The following is a 6,000-nucleotide window of genomic DNA, read 5'->3' on the forward strand; positions in this document are numbered from 1 at the left end:
AAGAATACTAGAGTGGGTTGCCATTTCCTTTTCCAGGGGATCTTCCAGACCTAGGTATGGAACCTGCATCTCCTGCATTGGCAGGCGGATTCTTTACTGCTGAGCCACAAGGGAAGCCCCCTGTGTATTTTACCACAATAAAAAAGTATGTATTAGATTTGATGAAAATGGTAGCTTTTTTTTAACTGCATTCCAAGCACTGTTCTAAGGACATTACATCTATAAGCAAATACGATCCCAGCAACAATCCTCTACCACAGTTAATGATAATCACTGACACCGATTGACCACCAGCCATCAGCAACTCAATCAGGGCCTTACAGGCACCAGATCACTTATCCTTCATAGCAACCCTATAAAGTTCAGTCACTTCTGCCATAATGTTTGTTTTGAAAATACGAATCTGTTCCCTGAAGACTGGGATATGAGGGAACAGTGTGAGCGTAATGCAAGTTTCAGTTTTGCTCATGTGTGATTTTGTCCGTGGGAAACACTAGGTCCAGGGTTGGCAACCATGGCCCTCTGGCCAGTGGCCTGTTTTTGTAAATAAAGCTTTATTGGACCCACAACATTCATCTGATTTATGTCTGGTCTATGGCTGCCTCCACACCACAATGGCTGAGTTAGATCATTGCAACAGAGACCATATGGCATTGCAAAGCTGAAAGTATTTATTATCTGGCCTTTTAAGAACAGTTTGCTGAGCCCTATGTTCCGTGACCCCAGAGAACTGCACCCAGCTGAACCAAGCCACAGAGAAAAAGCACACCAGTTCTCCAACAGGAAAGATGGTCAGTAACCAGACAGCTGCAATGCAAGGCCTGAGGGGATACACAAAGGAGGGTCACCAGGACTGAGAGTCACCGGAAAGGCTTCTCCTAGTTGCCGAACCCCCCTAAATGCCAGGCTTAAATTCCAGAGTCAGGAAGGGGTCAGAGGCCCCGTGGCAGGAAAGTCTCCAGAATCCTTTGGATCCTTTGGATCCTTTGGATCTGCCCATCCATAAGCGAATACGATCCCAGCAACAATCCTCTACCACAGCTAATGATAATCACTGACACCGATTGACCACAGACCATCAACAACTCACAGTCAGGGCCTTACAGGCACCAGTTCACTTATCCTTCATAGCAGCCCTGTGAAGTTCAGTCACTTCTGCCATAACGTTTGTTTTGAAAATATGAATCTGTTCCCTAAAGACTGGGATATGAGGGCTGCATTTCCCTGTGGCCTGCCCCTGAATGGAGGGCACTAGCCATCACTCTGGGCCCTGGTTGATGCCCTGACCGAGCCCCTTTCCTTCCCTCCCGCCCTCCCCCCACCACCAGCCTTCCTCAGAGTCGGCTCCACATTCCAGCAGAGAGCAGCCTGTTGGCAGATGAGACCATTTGAATTTGGAGAACAAGAGCATTCCAACATCTCCTGGCTGCCTTGACCCGCAGCCAGGCTCTAATTCCCCCAGACGTGGTAAGCCCCTTTTCTCCATCATTTGTTGCTTCATTTTAGAAACAACAGGAACTGAGACCAAAGAGAAAGATTGCTACTGGAAGGGACGAGAAATGAGTGCGCAAGTCCCTCATGGTCTTCACTTTCTGCTATTCAGCCAAGCTCAGCAAGTGAGAAGCATCCTGAGCAGCAGCGGAGGGTCCGTGGGCTCTGTGGAGGAGGCGTGGCACTTAGGGGACACCCCTCAGAACCACATGACGAAACGCGCAGCAGACGCAGGACCCGAGCTATGGAGTCAGGAGGACCTGGGTCCACGTCTTCCCTCTGCCACCTACTTTGTGATCTTAGGCAAGTCACTTGATCTCTCTGAACCTCAGTTCCCTATCCGTGGGATGAGCACCCAGGGTCTGCTTCCTGGTTCCCGAGGATTAGGTGAGATGACCCTTGCCTGCCAGGGAACCCTGGGAACCACCCTTCCTTTCCTCTCCTGCTTTCAATGGATCTGTTACACTGAGCAGACGTGACTCAGAGCTGAAATTACAAGGCACCTTTATTTTTGCTTTTATTTGATGGGAGAAGTTCTGTCCTGTGACCCTTCTGTTCATTTTTAGATAGTAAAGACTCACAAAATGCAGTTTTAATTATTAATAAGATACTTAGAATGTCCGGTCCCATGAAATTGCCCATGAATTTAATTCCGAATTACAGTTCCCTTCCCTTGGCTATCTGCCAGCCATCTGAATAGGGGACTGGCTTCCTCTTTCTCCTTCTTCTCTATCTCTTTGGCTATTATTTCGGACTTCACTGGAGATGGGCAGGGAGACAAACGAGGAGAGGAAAGGGGCCGGTAGGGCTCCGCAGTTCTGATGGTGTCAGCATTAGTTCTCTGGGCAGCCTCATTAAACAGAGCCTCACAGGAGCCCACGTGAACCCTGTATTTGTTTCCTTGGGCTGCATAACAAATTACTGCAAACCAGGTAGCTTAAAACAATAGGAATTTATTCTCTCACAGTATTGAAGGTTAGAATTCCGAAATCAGGTAACAGCAGCTCCCTTCTAAGGCTCTAGGCAAGAATCCTTCCTTGTTTCTTCCCAGTTTCTGTCAGTCACCAGAACTCCTTGGCTTGTGACAGCAACTCTCCGATCTCTGCCTTCATCAGCTGTGGCCCTCTCCCTTGACCCCTGTGTCCTTGAGTCTCTGTGACTCTCAGATTTAGGGCCTGCCCTACTCCATCATGACTTTGTCTTAAGTTGATTTATCTCCAAAGACCCTGTTTCTAAATATGGTCTCACACACACACAAAAGAAGAAATAAATAATAAAGAAGAAAGAAATCCAGTGTCCCATGGGATACATCCACACATTCTTTCTCCCAGAAGACTCAGCCACTTTAGGTTAACCTCAACTCAGCCCCCTCTCCTTCAGCTCCTTCACTGAGCAGCCCTGGCCCTTCAGGTTTCAGAGGGCAGTCAGGCATCAGTTCCCCTGCCCCAACATGTGGGGATCCCATCCTCACCTCCCCAAGAAGCTCTGACAAAGCCCTCCTATTGGTTGATCTGAGAGGCAGGAACCTTCCAGTCCTTTTCCTTGAAAGAGGAGGAGCATAACGTTCAGTCAACAAATTCTTTTCGCCAAATTCTCCTCGTTCATCTCCAAGAACCTCTCAACCACAAGAAGAACTGTAAGATTTGCAAAGTTTATAAAATATCTCTTTTTAATTTGCATTTTGCTGCGGTGACTCTGGGAACTGATGCCTGTCATCTTCAGAACTCAGCAGACACTTCCATCCTAACATCCCCTCTCACCCCTCTTCAGGATCCAGGAATTGGAGACCAGACAGCCCTTCACAGATGGCCTCTGCGATTGCCAGCCAGGCCTTCTCCAGGAGAGGGCTTTAGGCTTGGCCCCCAGCCAGGGCCTGCCTGCTCTGGGGCCACCCATCCTGTTAGCAGAACCCTAACAGTGTGGAGGAAAAGAAGGCCAGTGCACCTGGCACATTCCACTTCCTCCATCTGTAACCTTATACGGACTATTTGCTTCGTTGACCTGCATTTTCTTCACCGTAAAATAGAGAGAAAAAAAAAAAATAATGCAGCCAGGGTTGAGAACCATCGCTAGCCTCTCAAACCTTGGGAGGTGTGATATGGCTTCGTTGGGTTTTTTGTTTGTTTTTTAAATTACTAAAAGAGAAAGCAACTTTATTTTTAAATGCCAAGCTGCCAGGGTGGGGTGATGGTGTCAAATTTCCACACCACCTTTGCCTGCCTCCAGCCACTGCCTCAACATTCTCGCAGCTGCTCCAGTAAAGCCACGCTCTGGCTCAAAATGTTTCTTTGCCTTTCTGGAAAGTTCTGTTCTCAGGAAACTCCCTCCTGAGGGAGGGCATCTTGCTCTCAGTGCTTTGCTGTGCTGTCCCAGCGTCATGCAGTTTTGCTCAGGTTTCACTATGTAACAAAGAATTTTTCAGAAGGACTGGAGTAGTCCTTCCCTAGGAGGCCACGGCTGCAGCAGAGGACAAGTGGAAAGGGCGCTGGATTTGGGAACCAGGTTCCCCCAACCAAGTTCCGACACTGCCACTAACTAGCTCCTCCTTTTGAGGCTCAACTTCCACTTCTGTGAAATGGGCGTGGCCCCAGGGACAACCCCCCCCCCCGCCCCGCCCCCAAGTCCATCCCCGCTCTGGCCCTCTGAGACATCAGAAGTTGCTTCAAGCTGAATACAGCTGGGCCGGAGTGCAGCCACCTCCGGGCCCTGCTTCCTGGGGCCTCCGCCAAACCCCGGGCTTCCTGCCTGGTGAGCCGCGGGCACAAGGGGCCTTCACAGAGTCTCCGTGTGGTTTTCCTGGGGAGCGGGGTGAGGAGGCGGGAGCCTCGCAGAGCTAACACAAGGCTTCCTCTGTGTCCCAAGCGAGGGAGGGTGGACTGAGCGGCCCAAGGGGACTCTACCTTGCCTCTGGATTTTTCCGTGGACTTTTTCGGTACCTTCTGTTTGATCATCAAAGAACCCTGCAGCAGTGGAGACTAATGAGGACGATTAGTTTCATTTCACATCTGAGGAAGCTGAGGTGCAGTGAGGCGAAGTGATGCGGGAGGATACAGTGCATCAGAGCAGTCAAGAGTATCAGTTGTGCTACCACTTGACCTTTCTAAGCCTCGGTTTTCTCACCCAAGAAAGTAAATACTCTTAAATGCTCTGGCAGGCCTGCCTGTGCTGTGTGGTGTGGGAGGCTTGGGGGTCACCTCCGGGCACAAAGTGGGACCCAGAAGCCAAGTCATTGCGAAGGCAGGACCCAGAGATCTGCGATGGGCCACGTAGTGTTCTAGAACTTTCGCAACTTCATCTCCTATCACCCTCACAACTGCCCTGTCAGTCAGGCACACTTTGCCCTGCTTGGCAGAGAGGGGAGGCTGAGGGTCCACACACACAGCCAGGTGTCAGACTCAGGTTCCTATTCTTGCTTTTCCACTGCCCTGTGCTGCCCCTTTGGAGGAGGGTTTAGCTCAAGAGGCAAGTGCTGATTCTGTGTTGAGTGCTCCCTCCTCCAGACAGATGGCCCCAGGCAGAGGCCCCAGGAAACCAGGGAAGGAAACCCTCGAGTTTGAGAAACTTGTGCTTTGAGATTATCCCCTTTTTTCAGACCAGCAGGAGTTTTTACAGAGAAATTTTACAGGGATTAAACAGCTACATACTTAAAAAAAATTAATTTATTTATTTTAATTGGAGGCTAATTACTGTGCAATATTGTGGTGCTTTTCGCCATAAAGAAAGTAGAAGAGAAACATTCAGCAAACCTCTGGAGGGAGAATGTCTTTTTTAAACCTGGAATCATCGATGAAATCACAAATGAAAGATTAGCAGGTTTGACTACAGAGAAATTACATTTTCTGCATTTAACAAAAAGACTGAAAAGGGGCATATGGGAAGAAGTACTGACAACAAATAGGGGAGATAAAAGATTATTGTCTCTTTTTATTTATTTATACTCTGCCTCCTTCCTAAAAAGTCTTGAGGAGGAAATATTTCAAAAAGAGTACATGCAAAATGATAGTTTAAAAATAAGCACAGGGCTGGACTTCTCTGATGAACCAGTTAAGAATCTGTCATCCAATGCAGGGGACATGAGTCTGATCCCTTAGTTCCCGTAATGGAACTAAGATTCTGTCACGGGGCGACTCAGCCTATATGTTACAACTAAGATCTGATGCAGCCAAGAAAAAATAAAGAAAGGGCCTTATATACAAATACCCAAGGAGCATAAAGAAGCAATTTACATAAAGCAAATTATGACTATAGTAAATGTGTTTATAGAAAAATGTCCAACCCAGCTAATCACCAAAGGAACACAAAGTTACATAGAAAAAAATCTCAACTAACACCCGGTACTCATGCAGAGATAACAATTACGCTTTATAATTCGTAAGGGAAATATGGTGGCAGATGCTCAGAACTATAAACATATTTGTTTTCTTCAACAAAGTAATCTTACTATTGGAGATTTATGCTAAAGATTCTAAAATATGGAAAACAGTACATGAAGGTATTCACTGCAGCATC

The sequence above is a fragment of the Bos javanicus genome, chromosome 11 (assembly GCF_032452875.1).
Source record: "Bos javanicus breed banteng chromosome 11, ARS-OSU_banteng_1.0, whole genome shotgun sequence".
NCBI classification, from domain to species: Eukaryota; Metazoa; Chordata; class Mammalia; order Artiodactyla; family Bovidae; genus Bos; species Bos javanicus.